At 51.6% G+C, this 19685-nt stretch overlaps 1 non-coding gene across 1 annotated transcript; it reads right to left on the reverse strand.

Annotated features, from left to right (window-relative positions):
* Positions 1–2551: 2551 nt before the first annotated feature.
* Positions 2552–2623, reverse strand: TRNAC-ACA (transfer RNA cysteine (anticodon ACA)). Its single transcript has one exon. It is a non-coding gene; the product is annotated as a tRNA-Cys (tRNA).
* Positions 2624–19685: the final 17062 nt, after the last annotated feature.

Raw genomic sequence — 19685 nt, forward strand, 5'->3', positions numbered from 1 at the left:
GTCAGGTTTTACTCCTTGTCCTTCCCTCAACACAGCACAGGGGTGGCCCTCAAACAGCCACTCAAGCAGCGTTTGTTGAGTGCCCATCATGTGCTAAGCACTGTTGCAGGCAGCAAAGAAAACAACAAACAGAAAAGGGACTGCCCTCATAGAAATTGTAATCTAGAAGGAAGAGGCAGATAATAAACTAAATGAATGAACCAGTAAAATACATATCATGTTGGATGATATATGTTATATGCAGGAAAATGAAACAGGAAGACAGATGTGGAAAGTCAAAATTTGTTTTTATTTTGTTTAATATTTATTTATTTGGCTGCATCAGGTCTTAGTTGTGGTACATGGGATCTTTAGTTCTGACTTGCAAGATCTTTAGCTGCAGCATGTGAAGTCTTAGTGGAGGCATGTGGGATCAGGTTCGATGACCAGGGTGGAACCTGAGCCCCCTGCATTGGGAGCACGGAGTCTTAGCCAGTGCACCAGCAGGGAAGTCTCCAGGTTTATAGTTTTAACTAAAACGTTCGGAGAAGGCAAACAAGAAGTGACATTTGAGTCAGGATCTGAAGGAGGGGAGGCAGAAAGTCCGGAGGCCGTCTAGGAGAAGGGCGTTCCAGGCTGGGGGTTCAGGTAGTCCAAAACTCCCCAGTAGGAGCACGATTGGAATGTCTGAGGAACTAACAAGGAGCACAACTTTGCTGGAGCAAAGTGGGCCAGCGGGAGAAGGGTGGAAGTGAAAATCAGACAAGTTAGAGGAGGATTCTTTAGGGCTTGTAGGGTTTTGTTTTTTTTTAAGATAATTTTATTTATTTCTTTATTTTGGGCTATGATGTCTTTTTGATTTTCAGGCTTTCCTCTAGCTGCGGCAAGCGGGGGCTACTCTCCAGTTGCGCTGCTTCCCACTGCAGTGGCTTCTCTTATTGCAGAGCATGGGCTCCAGGCACACAGGCTTCAGTAGTTGCGGTTCCCCGGCTCTAGCGCATAGGCTTGGTAACTGTGCCGCATGGGTTTAGTTCTCTGAAGCATGTGGGAGCTTCCCAGATCAGGGATCAAACCTGTGTCGTCTGCATTGGCAGGCAGATAGATTCTTGACTACTGAGCTACTAGGGAAGCCCAGGCTTGTAGATTTTAAAACACTTTGGCTGGAATTCGAGTGAGCTATTAGAGAGTCTGGAAGGAGTAGAAGGCCTGGGTTATGTGCTCATAGGACCACCTGGCTGCTGGGTTGATAAGAGTGTAGAGGCAAGGTCAATGGCAGGGCAGTGCAGAGGCCACTGATGTAATCCATACAAGAGTGATGGTGCTTGCCCCAGCTGAGTGGCAGTGGAGGTGGGAGAAGGGTTCAGGACATGGACACATGTTAAAGGAAGATCCAAGGACTTCCCGATGGACTGGATATGGGGTGTGGGGGAAAGAGAAGAACCAAGACATCTTCAAGGTGTTTAGCTTGTGCTGTTGGAAAAATGGAGTGCCTTCCACTGAGATGCAGACAACTTTGAAAGGGGGAAGGTAGGTGGGGAAGGGGAAGACCAGGACTTCAGTTTTGGCCACATCAGGTTTGAGATGTCTTTTTAGACTTTCACAAGGAGATGTGGAGTAATCAGAGGCTGGAACTCAGGGGAGAGGTCCAGCCTGGAGATATCAATTTCAGCGCATCAGGTATGAATGGTATTTAAAGCTGGATGAAACTGGGTGAGACCATAGAGGGAATGTCAGTAAACTGGAATGAATAAATCTTAAGCCTGCATCCCATTCCTGGGTCAGAAAATTTGGTTTCTAGCACTCTAGGGACCAGAGAGGGAACTAAGGGTGGGAGGAAGGGTGGTCAAAGTAGATAGAGGGGGCTTCTGAACTTGCCCTTGAAGGAGGAGGAGGTAAGGAGGTTTCTGGGGGAGGAAAGAGTATTTGCCAGCCAAGGACGCATGCAGGGGTGGGGCAAGGGGATCCACAGAGCGGGGAAGGGCAGAGTTCAACCCCCCAGCCTATTTTGGCTTCTCTGTCTCCTCACCCACATTGAACTTCATGGTCAGACTTCATGGTCAGCTCTTTCAGGGATCCCCGCCACCATGTTACTCCATGCCCTGTCTCTTTGGCCACTCCTCATTCTTGGGTCCAACCGCCCCTAGGCTGCGGGAGATTGCTGGACACCAGACCAGGCCTGGGAGGTGGGCCCAGTAGTCCCTTGGGGAGGTGATATCACCTAGGCCCTCAGGAGGCCTGAGAAGGCCCGGTGCCCTATTCCTGCCCCACAGCAGTGTCCTTCTCCCTGGGGGCTGCCCCCAATTATAGGCTCTCTCCTGCTTAGAACTTCCTTGGTCTCCCTGGGTGGTGGACAGAGCCTGCTTTGGAATCAGACTGGCCTGGGTTTAAACATCCTCTCTGCTACTTCCATCCTTTGTGACTTTAGAAAGAAAGAAAAGAAAGAAAGTGAAGTCGCTCAGTCGTGTCCGACTCTTTGCAACCCCATGGACTGTAGTGTACCATGCTCCTCCATCCATGGGATTTTCCAGGCAAGAGTACTGGTGTGGGTTCCCATTGCCTTCTCCAGAGGATCTTCCCAACCCAGGGATCAAACCTGGGTCTCCTGCATTGTAGGCAGATGCTTTACCATCTGAGCCACCAGGGAAGTAAAGTTATACAACTTGAGAGTTGTGAGTTAAGTTTTATTTGGGTCAAAATGAGGACTGCAGCCCTGGAGGCAGCATCTTAGATAGCTCTGAGAGACTGCTCCAAAGTGGCAGTGGGGGAAGGTCAATATACAAGGTTTTGGTGAAGGGGGAGTCAATACCATGAAGCACTCATTTTCCAAAAGGTTTTTGTTATTCATGAGGCTCTGAGGCCACCATGAAAGGATTTAGTGCTTCTCTAAATATGAGGAGACTGCAAGGATTGAGATCATAAAATCTGTTCCTAAAAACATCCAACTATCTAAAGACCTGTCCCACCAGATTCCCTGGAGCACAGAGCGCCTCCCTCCACCCTGAACTCCCTCGGGGGTTGTTGAAGGTCAACAGCTAGAGCAGCACAGGGTTCAGTCCCTGTAGAGGTGTGTGTTCGTCGCTCAGTCGTGTCTGACTCTTTGCAACTGAACGGACTGTAGCCCGCCAGGCTTCTCTGTCCATGGAATTCTCCAGGCAAGAATACTGGCTGCTGCTGCTGCTGCTAAGTCGCTTCAGTCGTGTCCGACTCTAGCGACCCCACGGACTGCAGCCTACCAGGCTCCTCCGTCCATGGGATTTTCCAGGCAAGAGTATTGGAGTGAGAATACTGGAGTGGACTGCTATTCCCTTCTCCAGAGGAACTTCCCAACCCAGGGATCGAACCCTGGTCTCCTGCATCACAAGCAGATTCCTTACCATTTGAGTCACAGGGAATCTCTGTGGAGGCGGATGGCAAATGCCTTTGTCCTTGGGTCATTGGCAATGCTCTTGGTAAGTGCCAATTGGTAGTCGACTCCGGTTTCCTTATTTATAAAGTGAGACCACCAACAGCAGTCATCTTCATCATCAACATCATCTTCCAGGGCTACTGGTGAGAATTAATGAGATTAAACAAGAGGAGAGGTTGCAAGGCATCTGGCATGGCCTGGGGCAAGAGAGGAATCGCCACAAAAGTCCATCTCTCCCACCTTCCTGCCCTTCACTGCCAAACCTCTGCCCCTAGGGACTAGGCTGTTGTCTAAGCTGCCTCGTTAGTCACGCCCTCCAGCTCTCACCGGGGAGCCTGGGCCACCTCCTCCACCCTCCTCTGACCTTCAGGATGGACACACTGTCTCCCAGGCCCTGCATCCCTCCCATCTCCTTCCTGGACTCCCCTTCCTCCCAAGACAGCCACTTGCCCTCCTCACTTCACAGCCCTCAACTGCCCCCAGCTATTCATTCACTCAGGTGCTTAGTGGAGGCTTGGGGGCTGCCTTAGACTGTAGTCTTCTATGCTGGGGAACAGCCTTGGAAGACAGCCCTGCCCGGGGGCAGCCGTCACAACCCCCACAGCCCAGTGGGAGTTGGATGGGCAGACCTTTGCACCTGGTGATCAGCTGGTCGAAGAGTTGTTGTTCAGTGTTCAGTTGCTAAGTCAAATCCAGCTCTTTGCAACACCGTGGACTGCAGCACGCCAGGCTTCCCTGTCTTTCACTAACTCCCAGAGTTTACTCAAACTCATGTCCATTGAGATGGTGATTTCATCCAACCATCTCATCCTCTTTCACCCCATTCTCCCCTCGCCCTCAATCTTTCCCAGCATCAAGGTCTTTCCCAATGAGTCAGCTCTTCGAATCAGTGGCCAAAGTACTGGAGCTTTAGTTTCAGCATCAGTCCTTCCAATGAATATTCAGGGTGGATTTCCTTTAGGATGGACTGGTTGGATCTCCCTGCTGTCCAAAGGACTCTCAAGAGTCTTCTCCAACACCACAGTTCGAAAGCATCAATTCTTCAGCACTCAGCTTCTTTACAGTCCAAATTTCCCATCCCTACATGACTCCTGGGAAAACCATAGGTTTGACTATATGGACCTTTGTTGGCAAAGTGATGTCTATGCTGTCAAGGTTTGTCATAGCTTTTCTTCCAAGGAGCAAGTGTCTTTTAATTTCATGGCTGCATTCTCCATCCACAGTGATTTTGGAGCCCAAGAAAATAAAGTCTATCACTGTTTCCATTTTTTTCCCCATCTATTTACTGTGTCAAGGAGAATCCCTCATTTCCCAAAAGGAACGAAAAAGTAATACCGGAAAAGAATCTGAAGGTGCTCCACCCTCCCCTCCCTGCTGCCTGAGAGCTGAGCCTCCTCCCCTCAGGGTCCTTCCCTTCAGTCACCCGTCCCTCCCCCAGCCCTCCTCAACCCTGCTCTCCTGCTCTCTGCCTCCCTCCACCCAAAAACCTTCGCAGAAAGTGGCCTTGTCTGTCTCCTCTCCTTACACTGCTCACTCTCCCCCTGCTACAGCCTGATTTCTGTTCCCGCCACCCCACAGAAGCCTCTCCCAGGGGACGTTTTCCAGCAGCCCTGCTATCTCCAAGCGACACGTCTCAGTCCTTATCTTTCTGGACGTCCAGGCAACATCTGGTGTATCCTTCACCCCCTCTCCTTGAAACACTCTTCTTTGGCATCTGTGACACCACACATCACCCTTTAAAAACAAAAACGAACAGCTGGTGGGTCAGTGAAAGCCCTCAGAGATGGCCGTCTCCGTGTTCGGCCAGGGTCCCCTTCCCCACCTTTGGAAACCCTCTTCTTTCCTCACCCCGGGTCCCAGCTTGGAGGTAGGAAGGCTTCGCTCACTGCCCGCACTCCCGCCAGCCCAGCGCACTCCCTGGGTCTCCTGATCCTTGTTCTCCCCCATTGCACCCTGCCATCTCCTCTATAAGACGGTAGACTTCCTGCAGTTTGAAGGCTGGGCTTCTCTCCTCTGCTGCTGTCAGCGTTGCCAGATGCAATATGGAAGCAAACTTAAACTCACTCTGCATCTGAAATTCAGATTTCAGTGTGTTCCAGGTTTTTGCATGCTAAATTTGGCAACCTGAACTTGTGAACCTCTGGGACCCAGCTCAGTGCCTGATAGAGAGCAGGTGCTCAGTAAATGTTCATTGAAGGAATAATGGTGCAGCACCGGTGGCAGGCACAGGCCCCGTGGGGCACAAAGGAGAGATAGCAGGCTCCCTAGAGGTGACACATGAGCCAAAGCAGATGGAGCTACTAACTCATGGCATCAATCAGCCCCTCCATGGGGAGGCCTCCTGTAGTGGGTTGAATGTGTGTGTGCTCAGCCGCTCAGTCGTGTCTGACTCTTTGCGACCCCATGGACTGTAGCTTTGCGACCCCATGGACTGTAGCCTGCCACGCTCCTCTGTCCCTGGGATTCTCCAGGCAAGAATACTGGAGTAAGTTGCCATTTCCTACTCCAAGGGATCTTCCCCGACCCAGGGATGGAATCTGCATCTCCTGCGTCTCTTGCATTGTCAGGCGGGTTCTTTACCACTGCACCACCTGGGAAGCAAAGTGCGTTGAATAACGTCCCCCAAAAGATGTATCCAAGTCCACTCCTAGTACCTGTGAATGTGACCCTATTTGGAAATAGGATGTTTTCAGATGTAATATAGTTAAGGATCTCAGGATAAGATCATCCTGGATTTAGGGTTGGCTCTAAATCCAAGGACTGGTGCCCTTACAACAGAAAAGAGAGGAAGATTTGAGGCACAAGTACAGAGGGAAGATGCCTATACGAAGACAGAAGCAGAGAGTGGTAGGAAGCAGCTACAAGCCAAAGACACCAGGGGTTTCCAGGAGTCATCAGAAGCTGGAAGAGAGGTATGGAATGGATTCCCTCTCAGAGCTTCTAGGAGGAACCAACCGAGCCAACACCCTGATTTTGGACTTTTGACCAAACACCTTTTTCAAGTTTTAAATTTATTTCTTATTTATTTACTTATGGCTGTGTTGCGTCTTTGCTGCTGTGCCCTGGCTTTCCCTAGTTGCGATGAGCAGGGCCCACTCTCCAGCTGAGGTGCAGGGGCTTCTCTTTTTGCTGGGCATGGGCTTCAGTAGTTGTGGCCCACGGGCTTAATTACTCTGCAGCACGTGGAATCTTCCTGGACCAGGGATCGAATTTGTGTCTCCTGCATTGGCAGGCAGACTCCTAACCACTGCACCACCAGGGAAGTCCCTGGCCAAAATCAATTGCTAGTGTTTTAAGCCATCCAGTTTGTGGTATGTGGGACACAAATGTACTCTCAAGGCTCCATCTTTCCCAAATTCAATCTGTAAGACTCTTCCTTCACAACCCTTTGCCCCCAGAATCCTTTCTAGTACCAGATCTCTTATCCTGCCAGGCACTCTGATGGCCCTGGTGATCATTAGTAGCAGTAATGTTAATAGCTCTGTTGTGTCCAACTCTTTGCAGCCCCATCCACCACTGTCACCTACTAGGCTCCTCTGTCCATGGGATTTTCCAGGCAAGAATGTTGGAGTGGGTAGCCCTTCTCTTCTCCAGGGGATCTTCCCAAACCAAGGATCGAACCCAGGTCTCCTTCATTCCAGGCAGATTCTTAATTTGAGAGGCACCAAGGAAGCCCCTGGTGATCATTACTTTCTCGTATTCATACCCTTACATAGGCCTCTCCAACACTGAACTTCTGCAGTGACACTGTGTCATTCCCAAGACCAGGTTATGAAACTCAAGACCAAGCTTCTGCCTTGGCCTCTCGCATGGCTCCCTCTGGGGAAGCCAACCGCTATGCTGTCAGGATGCTCAAGCAGTAACATGGAGGTGAGGAACTGATGCTTCTCACCAACAGCCAACTCTCAGCTGCTGGGCAAGTGAGTGAGCCACCTCAAAGAGGATTGTCCCATACTAGTCAAGACTTCAGAAGACTGAAGTCCAGCCAACCTCTCGGTAGCAACCCCATGGGAGACCCAGAGTCAAAACCACCCAACACAGTCAGTCACTCCTGAGGTTCTGACTCCAGAAGCTTTGGGTCACTTGTTACGCAGCACTATTGTGGCCTAACCAATACAAGGCGGTTAAATGTCATGCTTGTCACTCTCAACTTTGAGGTCTCCAGGCCCCACCCTTGGCATTAGAAGTCAACAGGAGGCAACAACTGGTAGCTAGATTTAAGGCTGAGAGAGGGCCAGGCAGTCATCAAGTCTATTCCACTTTGATAGTCAAAGAGGCCAAGGCCAGAGAGGGGTGTACAGGTGGAAAGGGGGTGAGACGTCCTGACTTGGAGGCCCACAGCCGCTTCAGGTCTTTGTCGACACCTCTGAGCCCAGAGGCCATTGCCCCATGTAGCAGTTCCCCAGGGCTGCTGTAATAAGGCACTCCAGACTGGGTGGTTGAAATAACAGAGGTTTATTGTCTCACCGTTCTGGAGGCCTGAAGTCCAAAATCAAGGTGTTGGCAGGGTTAATTCTTTCTTTTTAAAGTAAAAAAAGAGATTTATTTATTTATTTGGCTGTGCTGGGTCTTCGTTAAGGCATGTGGACTCAGTTGCTGCATGTGGGATCCAGTTCCCTGATCAAGGATTGTACCCCAGCCCCATGCATTGAGAGTGTGGAGGCTTAAACACTGGACCACCAGGGGAGTCCCTGGGTTAGTTGGCTCCTTCTGAGGACTGTGGTGTGAGAAGGAGATGTCCAGGCCTCTTTCGCTTGTAGATGGCCATCTTTGTGATCACATGCTGTTCCTATATGTGGCTATCTGTTCCAAATTCCCCATTCTTAACAAGGACACCAGTCATCTTGAATTAGGGCCCACCCTGTTGACCTCATTTTAATTTTTATCCATAATTTTATTATTTTATTTACTTTAATAAATCTTTTCCAAATGGTTAATTTTTTAAATTATGAAAATATGATAACACATTTACAGGAGACTTGGAAAATACAGAACAAGGTTACATATAGTTCCACTGTATATTACAATTACTTTTTAAGTAGATAAATTAAGATTTTTAGTTGGAGTTTCAATATCAAGCTCTCAAAAATTAACAGAATGAATATACAGAGTAGTAGAAGGATATAGTCAAGATATATAGTCTTCCCAGTGATCATACACGGTCGTAAGAGTTGGACCTGTAAAGAAGGCAGAATTCCAAAGAACTGATGCCTTCAAACTGTGGTGCTGGAGAGGACTCCTGAAAGTCCCTTGGAGAGCAAGGAGATCAAACCAGTCAATCTTAAGGGAGATCAGTCCTGAATATTCACTGGAAGAACTGATGCTGAGGCTGAAGCTCCAGGATTTTGGTCATGTGATATAAACAGCTCATTGGAAAAGTTCCCGATGTTGGGAAAAACTGAGGGCAGAGGGAGAAGAGGGCGTCAGAGGATGAGATGGCTGGATGGCATCACTGATGCAATGAATACGAACTTGGGCAAACTCTGGAAGATGGCGAGGGACAGGGAGTCCTGGCGTGCTGCAGTCCATGGGGTCGCAAAGAGTCAGTCGCAACTGGGCAACTGAACAACAAGAGAAGGATATAGTAAACCTGAAAATCACTATGAACCAATTTAACATAATTAAGATTTATACAATTTTCACACAACAGAGGATACACATTCTATTCAAGTTCCCATAGACTATAAACTAGGAAACACTAGAACATACTCAGGGTCATAAGACGAGGTGCAAAAATTTGAATGCCTAAAGGTATTGAAATTATACAGAGACTGTTTCTTATCACTGTGGAGTTATGTTAGAGATGAACATCAAAAGATATTTGAAAATAACTCAGATATTTTCAGGTGCAATGGACTCACTTTGATTATTTCTATAAAGATACTGTGGCCCCCTGATGCAAAGAACTGACTCATTGGAAAAGACTCTGATGCAGGGAAAGACTGAGAACAGGAGAAGGGGACAACAGAGGATGAGATGGTTGGACAGTATCAGGAGCTCAGTGGACATGAGTTTAAGCAAACTCCAGGAAATGGTGAAAGACAGGGAAGCCTGGTGTGCTGTAGTCCATGGGGTCACAAAGAGTCGGACACAACTTAGCGATTGAACAACAACAACTTAACCTGTAAAGCCCTAGGGCCCCCTTTCTAGGGTCACAGTCTTTCCATAATTCGTTGTTTCCTGGACTCTCTCCTCTCTGCATCCCAGCCACCCATTCCGTGCCCATGGCAGACATTACTAATCCCTTCTGGCATCCTGTCTGTGAAGCCAGGTGCAGACTCAGAGTCCTCATCAGCAGCCTCCAGACAACCTGGGCCAGTTAAGACTTTGCGGAGAAGGAAGAGTCAGAAGAGACGATGGACAATGAACACTTGTTGAATGCATGATCGCGTATGTCTAACCTGCAAACAGTTCAGAATCCATCAACTTGTCTGTCTGTTTCAGGTTATCCATCTCTGCTGCCTCACCACTGGGCCCACTGAGCCTGCTCTCCACCAGAAACTACAGCCCTCTTTGCTGGTTTTCATCCTCAGAAATGCGGGCACCCAGAGGCTGTGACTTCAGGGCCATAATCCATGTCTGCTACTGGGGAAGAGAACCGCAACCCCCTCCTTCTTTTGCCGTTCTGAATGTTCTAAGGCACGGAGAGAGCTGTGTCTGGAGTATAGGGAGAGGGGCAGGGGGCGAGGTTGCCTGTCCACCCAACAGCCATGCTTCCTTCTTTCTTGCTAACAGAGCCTGACTGCTGACTGCTCAGGTGATGGGTGGAGCTCTCTGGATCTCATGGCAGCTGTACCATGATGGGCACAAACATCATACACAAATATGATGGGTCTGGTCCACGCAGGGGACTCCTATGCCCCTTTGCCCGGGATTGGTTTAAGGGGCACAGGGCTGCTCAGGGAGTCCTGAAAAAGGCTTTTCTCCCTGATAAAAGAGACACGCCAAGGAGAAAGCCCCTGATGTATGTCCCTCCCCTCTTTCTCTGGAAAGCATCCTCTGAGGGTGAGATGCCCGGAGCAGCTGCAGCCATCTGGTGACCATAAGGGGAAATCCTCTGATGTGTGGAAGAGGCAAAGCTGAGGGATGAGAAACACCTGAGGCCTTGGTGACCACTGAGCACTGTCAATGGTGACACTGACCTCCGCACTTCTTAGGAGAAATAATAATAAAGTGTCTGCTTTGCTCAAACCCTCTTGCCAAGGCAGGAGACATAAGGGACATGGGTTCGATCCCTGGGTCTGGAAGAGCCCCTGGAGGAGGGCATGGCAACCCATTTCAGTATTCTTCACTGGAGAATCCCATGGACAGAGGAGCCTGGTGGGCTACAGTCCACAGAGTCGCAAAGAATCTGACACGACGGAAGCAACTTAGCATTCATACATGCACTGCACACTTTGCTCAGAGCACTTTCAAGTGGCGGGTCCCCCTGGCACAGCCAAATGCATGTTAACTGGAACGATGTGGATGAGGGATATGAAAAACAGGACTCCGGCATCGGTTGGCTTGAAACCAGCCCCAGTTCTGCCACTTTCAAGCTGTGTGATCTTCTGAAGCCTCAGCTCCTTATCTGTAAAATGAAGATAATTAGAATACCTTCCTCATAGGCTTACTGTAGAGGAAAACGAGACAATTTAGACAAGCATTTTGCACACTGTGGTTGGTACCTATGAGTACCATTTGTTTGTTATTCATCCACAAATTTATTCAACAATAGTTATCAAGAATCTACTATGTACTTGTAATCTAGGGTCTGGGGAATATAGCTGTGAAAATAGAAATAATAGGTACTCACAAAAGTTGGCACTTTCTGCTGTTATTTTAAATCACTGCCTACAAGGGGCTCCTAATAGGTTGGTAAAATCAGGGGAAATTTGGCAGAAGTGGTTTCCTGGGACCCAGCAGTGTCGGCACCTGTGGAGTGAGAGGGCCACAGGTGACTAAGACAGATGCCCTGCCCTCTCAGGACTCGCAACCTCAAGGAGGGGACAGACAGGAAAACAGGTATGTGATTACATTAGATGTGATCAGTGCTGAGATGAGGAGGGGCAGTTGTCCTAGACTGGGTGAAATTGAGCTTTGTTTTACAAGGCAAATGAGAATGAGTCAACAAGGAAAGAAGCAGCAAGCCTGGTGTCAGGACTCGAATCTAAAGACTCCAAGGGAACGGCAGGTGGCTGGGTGTGGCTGGCGTGTAAGTCCAAGCAGGGTGATCTGGAGAGATGTGTTATTTCAGAAGCTGTGCTTGCAAGTGATGGAAAGCTGAAATTGACCAGGCTCAGACAACCAAGGGAAGGTATTGGCTCACGTGACTAAAAAGTTCAGCGGAAAGTTCAGCGGTTCTGTGGCTTCAGGTGAAGTTGAAGTCACTGAGAAACCAGTTTTTCCCCATGTCTTCCTGGTGCCCTCTTGACTCAGCTTACTGGCCTTCGTCCATATTTGTAACACCCTATTTGGGCCAGCTTAGGTCTCTAGTCTACTTCTGAACCAATCATGATACCTAGGGATGACAGTGGGGTGGGATCAACTCCACAGCACCACATGCATCCCCAAAGGAGAAACGCAAAGGGGGAAGGGATGTCAGGAGGCCTGGTTTTGAAGGAGATTATCAAAGGATATTGAAAAGCAGAGGGCTGACTTGATTAGATTGGACTTGAGAAAGATTCCCCTGGCTGCTGAAGAAAGAATAGTTTCAGATCAGTTCAGTTGCTCAGTCGTGTCCGACTCTTTGCGACCCCATGAATCACAGCATACCAGGGCTCCCTGTCCATCACCAACTCCCGGAGTCTGCCCAAACTCATGTCCATCAAGTCAGTGATGCCATCCAGCCATCTCATCCTCTGTTATCCCCTTCTCCTCCTGCCCCCAATCTCTCCCACCATCAGGGTCTTTTCCAATGAGTCAACTTTTCGCATGAGGTGGCCAAAGTACTGGAGTTTCAGCTTCAGCATCATTCTTTCCAATGAATACCCAGGGCTGGTCTCCTTTAGGATGGACTGGTTGGATCTCCTTGCAGTCCAAGGGACTCTCAAGAGTCTTCTCCAACACCACAGTTCAAAAGCATCAATTCTTCAGCTCTCAGCTTTCTTCACAGTCTAACTCTCACATCCATACATGACCACTGGAAAAACCATAGCCTTGACTAGACGAACCTTTGTTGGCACAGCAATGTCTCTGCCTTTCAATATGCTATCTAGGTTGGTTATAACTTTCCTTCCAAGGAGTAAGCATCTTTTAATTTCATGGCTGCAGTCACCATCTGCAGTGATTTTGGAGCCCCCCAAAATAAAGTCTGACACTGTTTCCACTGTTTCCCCATCTATTTCCCATGAAGTGATGGGACCGGATGCCATGATCTTAGTTTTCTCAATGTTGAGCTTCAAGCCAACTTTTTCACTCTCCTCTTTCACTTTCATCAAGAGGCTTTTTAGTTCCTCTTCACTTTCTGCCATAAGGGTGGTGTCATCCGCATATCTGAGGTTATTGATATTTCTCCTGGCAATCTTGATTCCAGCCTGTGCTTCCTCCAGCCCAGCATTTCTCATGGTGTACTCTGCATATAAGTTAAATAAGCAGGATGACAATATACAGCCTTGACGTACTCCTTTTCCTATTTGGAACCAGTCTGTTGTTCCATGTCCAGTTCTAACTGTTGCTTCCTGACCTGCATATAGGTTTCTTAAGAGGCTGGTCAGGTGGTCTGGTATTCCCACCTCTTTCAGAATTTCCACAGTTTATTGTGATCCACACAGTCAAAGGCTTTGGCATAGTCAATAAAGCAGAAATAGATGTTTTTCTGGAACTCTTTTGCTTTTTCCATGATCCAGCGGATGTTGGCAATTTGATCTCTGGTTCCTCTGCCTTTTCTAAAACCAGCTTGAACATCAGGAAGTTCACAGTTCACGTATTGCTGAAGCCTGGCTTGGAGAATTTTGAGCATTACTTTATTAGCGTGTGAGATGAGTGCAATTGTGTGGTAGTTTGAGCATTCTTTGGCATTGCCTTTCTTTGGGATTGGAATGAAAACTGACCTTTTCCAGTCCTGTGGCCACTGCTGAGTTTTCCAAATTTGCTGGCATATTGAGTGCGGCACTTTCACAGCATCATCTTTCAGGATTTGAAATAGCTCAACTGGAATGCCATCACCTCCACTAGCTTTGTTTGTAGTGATGCTTTCTAAGGCCCACTTGACTTCACATTCCAGGCTGTCTGGCTCTAGGGTGAGTGATCATACCATTGTGATTATCTGGGTCGTGAAGATCTTTTTTGTACAGTTCTTCTGTGTAGAGGGAGCCAAAAGAGGAGGCAGGGAGGCCTGTTGGGAGGTTGTTTCATTTATGGAGTGTGAGGCAGTGGCCATGGGGGAAGAGACTGACAAAAATAGGAGACTGTTGGACTTGGAAGTGAAACAGAAGAAGGAGTCCAGGGCATCTTCCATGTTTCTACTTTGGGGACTGGTGGGGAGAGGGGGCGGGCAGTGCAAATAGGTAGTCAGGAGGTGGACACCTGAGACTTCCCTGGTGGTCCAGTGGCTAACATTCCTTCCTCTGAATGCGAGGGGCCCAGCTTCGATCCCAGGTCAGGGAACTAGATCCCCCATGCTGCAGTGAAGATAGATCTTGCGTCTGCAATTAAAGACCTGGCACAGCCAAATAAGTAAATCAAGAACACTAAATATCTATATCAATCTATCTGTCTATCTTACTGCTGGAGAAGACTCTTGAGAGTCCTCTGGACAGCAAGGAGAGCAAACTAGTCAATCCTAAAGGAAACAAATCTGAACATTCACTGAAAGGACTGATGCTGAAGCAAATCTCAATACTTTGGCTGATGAGACGAGCCAATGCATTGGAAAAAGACCATGATGCTGGGAAAGATTGAATATAGGAGAAGGGGATGACAGAGGATGAGATGGTTGGATGGCATCACCAACTCAATGGATATGAGTTTGAGCAAGCTCCAGGAGATATACTGAAGGACACAGAAGGCCTGCATGCATCAGCCCATGGGGGTCACAAATAGTCTGACATGACTTTGAGGGTTTGACAAACAACAAATCTATCTACTTTAAAGGTGGAAATCCATTTGGGGCAGGTTGAACTTGTGGTGTCTAAGAGAAAACTGAGCCCAGAAGTCCAGAAGGAAGCTGGTAGGGAATGGGGTCCAGAGCCAGGGACAGAGGCCAGGGCTAGAGATGGAGGTTGCAGTGTCCACAGCCCAGGGGGTTAAGGGTGTGGCCTGGGACCAAATTCTCACTAGCAAGGGTTTGGTGGCAGAGATGATGGGAGTCAGCTGGGAGCTCATGTCCTCTCTGTCTGTCTGGCCCAGAGGTGGACTGAGTCCAGGCCCATCAAAGGTCCTTTGGGTTTAGAGGTGACAGCCACTAGTGACCTTGGCAGAAGCAGTCTTTGTGGAGTGGTCAAGGGGGACAGAACCCTGCAGCAGACTGCAGATTGAGTGGGAGGTGAGGATAAGGATGGAGGGTGTGAACAGCCTTTTATAGGAAGCCCAGCTTTTAAAAGAGCAAAAAGGCAGCAGTAGCTTTAGCTGAAAGTGAAAGTCGCTCAGTTGTGTCCAACTCTTTGCGACCCCATGGACCATGGAGTCCAAGGAATTCTCTAGGCCAGAATACTGGAGTGGGTAGCCTTTCCCTTCTCCAGGGGATCTTCCCAACCCAGGGATTGAACCCAGGTCTCACACATTGCAGGCGGATTCCTTTTCAGCTGAGCCACCAGGGAAGCCCAGTTGAAGGTAGCTAAAGGTGAACTGATTGAAGGGGTGATTGTGTGTTAGCATGTTGGTGTACACGGGGGATGGGAGTGTCTTGGGATGAAGGGCCTCAGCCCTATGCAATCCCCAGAACCTCCCAGAACAAAGTGGGTGGAGCCAAAACCATGAGGTAGGAGGTAAATGAGGACCAAACCAAGGCACTAGGCCCCGAGTACTCACAGGAGTGTATATGTGTATGTGTGTGTGTCTGGGAGATGCAGGGCCTGGGACAGAGGCTGGCTTTGAAGGGGGAAGGCACACCAGCAACTGGAGGTCAGAGGGAAGGAGTGGAATCTTGGGGTACAAGGGCAGGCCTTGGAGTGGGTTTCTCCCAGAGGCCTCAATGCCCTCTGGAAGCTGGAGGCCAGGTCATAGGCTAACAGCCATGCAGTGGCTGGGGTGGTGGAAGGGGAGCATGAACAGGGGAGGTTGAGGGGGGAAGGAGGGGTGCTCACAGCTAAGCCAGGAGCCCTGGATGGGCCATGTCAGAGCAGAGACGGCCACCAGGAGCCAGCAGTTCCGAGGGACCGGCCAGGCAGGGGGTGTGCAAGTGAGTGGGTGAGAGTCTGCAGCGGGGATGGGGTATTCTGGGTAGGGCTCAGCACGTAGTGAGCAGACCCGTTCAGCTGGATCAGATACAGGCTGGAAAGGCGTTGAGTACTGGGTTGGGAGAGAAGTTTCCACTTTGCCCAGAAGGCAACAGGGAACCATGGAAAGTTATTGAGCAAGAGTGGGGCCTGACCAAAGCAGCATCTGAGGATCTTTCTCCAGCTCTATTTCCATGGAGAGATCACACTGAAGGCAGGAATCTGGACCAGAAGAGCAGTCAGACGGAGGCTGCAAGGGTCAAATGTCACAGAGGAAGAGCTTTTAGTTCAGAGGCCTAGGAATGCCACATAGCAATGGCCTTCAGCTGGTCCACAGGGCACGGGCTGCCTCACAGAGCAGTGAGGGGCTTCTCTAGCTCTGCTGGGGGCTGTTCAAGAGGGGACCCTTGTTTCAGAAGGAAACCAGCATTGATAGAGACTTGAATGACATGCCATCTGAGATGATGCTTGTTGGGTCTTCCCAACAATCAGATGAGGTCAGAGATACTGTTCCCTCTGAGAGATGGCGGACCTGAGGCTCAGAGAGGCCAAGTAACTCACCCTGGGCCACACAGCAAGCAAGAAGCAGAGCCAGGACTCACACTGGTCCAAGCTTCCTGGCTGGCGGGGAGCTCCTGCACTTTCCCTGCGATTCTCCTCTCCTCAGCCATTTCTCCAGGGGTTTTGGCTCCACCCCTTTGTTCTGGGTGGTTCTAGGGGGCTATGGGCCAAGGGGAGGTCCTGGGGATTGGATAGAAAGCTCAGTCGGCCCTGGAGGATCTTGACCCCATGCCCTGTCCCCCGGAGAGTGGGTTTCTCAGGGGGCCTGTGTTCAGACTCCCTGGGAAGACATTTGTGGCCTGGCTGAGGTGGGCCCCCTTGGTCCACGCTGTCACCGCCAGAGGGCGCCAGCTGTGGCCCAGGTGAGGGCGAGGGGAGGAGGTTCCTTTCCTGGCTTCCAGAGGAACAGAGTTGGCTCCCAGGTCTGGAAGCTGCCCCCTTGTGGGTCCAGGGAGGCCCCATCGCCTTCTCTTGTCTCTCTGCTAAGGTCTTTCTGATCTTCCACCCCCATTCCTGCTCTGCTTGGGGGGAGTCAGATTTCCTGGGCGCCGGTGTCAGGAAGCCTGGGGTCTCTCCTTGCTGACCTCCTGCCTGCTCCTGCTTCGGTGAGCACCGCTCACAGATGCGCGGGCCTGGCCTGCTTTCCCTGCCCTCCTCACGCGGCCACAGTACTGAGGCGGTGCCAAGCACCCGATTGTCACCTCTGTCACCTCCCAGTCTCTTCACAACCCCGGGTGGGAGTGTGGGCTCGTTCAGGGGGTTACTACCAGGACCGAGAGAGGAGGAGGGCAGTGCCTGGGCCACACAGACTGCCAGTGGGCCCGGGGCGGGGGGGGGCCCCTGGGAGGAACAGAGGAACCAAGGTCCTGTCTGTGTAGGTTGAGGGGATGGGGGCCCTGGAGGGAGCCCCCCCAGCCCCCTGCCCATGCTCCTTCAGCGCTATAGCCCACCTTCTCCATTTCCCCAGCTTCATCTCCCCTGGCCTCCTGTCCAACTCCCCCAGCTGCTCAGCCAGGTTTTTCCTGAGATCTTGCCACCCTCCCTCCCCTCCCCCACCCAAGGGGCCGCCTGCCTGCCACCCTCCCCAAGCTGAGCCCCTTGGCTGTGGCCACCGAGGGTCTGGCCAGGGTCCCAGGCACCACGCCGCAGCGGCCAGGCTGGCCTGGCCAGAGCTCAGGACAGTCCCAGTCTGTCTGGCAGGGCTACGGGTTCGGGATTGGCTGGAGCCGCCCCCGCCTTTGGGAGGAGGGAGAGGGGAGGCTGAGGGCTTGTTCAAGGTCACCCTCCTTTTCTCTCCCAGCATCCTGCTTCGACCTTTGTCCCCTCTGCCTCACCTCGAGGAGGAGGGAGGGGGTGAGATGCCTAACACGCAGAGGACAGAGGAACAGTGAAGAGGAAGGATTTGGGGGCTTCTGGCATTTATTCAGCAAATATTGAGTGCCTACTATATACCAGGCGCTGTGAACACAGGGGACCTAATCCCTGCCGGTGGCTCAGCAGGAGACAGTGGAGAAATAAACAATCACAAAAATATTGTAAACTTGTATCCCTAGCAGTGTGGCAAAGGCTCTGGCTTCCCTGGAGATCTCAGGGTGAGGAGCCTTATCTGGCCTGGGTGGGCCGCGGGAGGCCGCCTTCAGACACAGCCTGCGGCTTTGGTTTCATGGAGGCCCCTGTGGGGGCTGTGCCAAGCCTCAGTTTCCTCAACTGGAAAACGCAGGAAACAAATGTGCCCGGATCAGATCACTGGGCTCCTGCCCAGCGGCCTGCAGCCCAAAGCAAGCACCAGCATCCTCCCTGAGGAAGGGCTAGGGGAGCTCCCTGGCGGGGAGGGCACTCCAGGAGACCGGCGGCCCTCACAAAGCTCCGAGGTGGCCTAAGGGAGCCGATGGACCCCAGTGCTGAGCTCCCCCTCCCCCCCCCCAGCCCCTCCGCCTAAGGCAGGAGAGGAGGGGCTGGTCCCTGGCTGCCTCCTTGCTCCCCCTCCCACACCCCTGTGTTCCAGGCCACGTGGCACCTCGGTGCTCTGGGAGAGGAGGATTCCTCACCTGGGGCTGGGGGAGCCAGGGAAAAGTGGGCGGCACGTGGGGTACCGCTGAGACCAGGTTCTGTTGGAGCACCCGGTCTATCGCACCCTACAGCCCCAGGGCAGGGAGGGGGTGCTGTCTCTTTAAGAGCCTTCTGGCTGCTGGGAGCAGATGGCCAGGCCGGCCGGGGCCCCTTGTCCTTTGTGTGGCTTTGCACAAAAGAGGGGGCCAGCTGGGGGGGGGGGCGGCTGCAGCAGGTGGGAGGGTGGGGCCTTGCCCCTCCCCCTCCTAACCCTGCAAGGATGCCCCTTGGGGAGGTTTGCTCACTAGGAATGTACCTCCTCTCTGGACATCGTGGCCCCCACCGTCATCCCCAAATTCCTAGGATACCCTTCCCATGTGGTGTCCCACCTCCTAGGCAGAAGCCTCATCACACCAGGGTCCGCAGACTCCCCGCCTCCTCTGCAACTCCAAGGCATAAGCCTTCTCTCCCTGCCCCCACCTCCAGAGTAGAATCTTCTCTGGCCCTGAGCTCCAGGCTCCAGGGAGAAGTGAGAACACAGCTACCTCCTTATGGGGGGCAGGGTGCAAAGGATGGCAGGATGCTGGTGACTGGGGGTACCTGGGGTAGCCTGGGAGGAGGGAGGCCAGAATGAGCATGATGCTGAGGTCTGGGGGTGAGGTGAGATGCTGGGCCCTGGACCCTGAGTACGAGTATGGAAAAGAGGCAAGGGGGAATTAGGGGACTCAGCCGAGGCCCTGCCTAATGGGGGGCTGCTGTGGGCAAAATGGAAGACTCCATCATAGGAGAGAGCTGTGAGCAGCCCTGGCTGCCTGCCAGGCGGGAGGGGACAGAGAGGAGAGGCTCCCTAAAGATTGGAGGTGCTGGGGGTGGGGTGGCACCCTGCCACTCAGGAGGGCTTAGGCTGAGGAGGCTCTTTTCATTTGTAGCCGACCTCACAGCTCAGACCTGCCCTTGGCCTATTCGTTCTCCTCTATCCAGACCTCCCCACCCTGGGGCTTGGTGCCCAACCCATGATTTAAGAGGAGGAAAAAGGCCCCAGCGCTCTGGCCGGAGGTGTGGCGGGCAACGTGGCCGCTGGCTGGGTGGCCCCAGTTGTGGCCCGACAGCACCGCAGCGGGGTGGGGTCGGGCCTGACTCTGCCCAGCCGCCCTCAGGAGCCCCCGGGACCTGGAGGCCCCGGCCGGGTCGTGGCCCGACCGCAGGACCCCGGCCGGCTGGCCGCAGGCAGCGTGTGGGGGCGGGGACCCCTGGCTGGGCCCGGGGTTGCTTCTAAATTTAGGAATCTGATTACAGAGTGGCCGAGGAAGGGAAGGGAGGGGAGGGTGCGAGAG

This window comes from Bubalus kerabau, chromosome 5 (genome assembly GCF_029407905.1).
Source record: "Bubalus kerabau isolate K-KA32 ecotype Philippines breed swamp buffalo chromosome 5, PCC_UOA_SB_1v2, whole genome shotgun sequence".
NCBI lineage: Eukaryota > Metazoa > Chordata > Mammalia > Artiodactyla > Bovidae > Bubalus > Bubalus kerabau.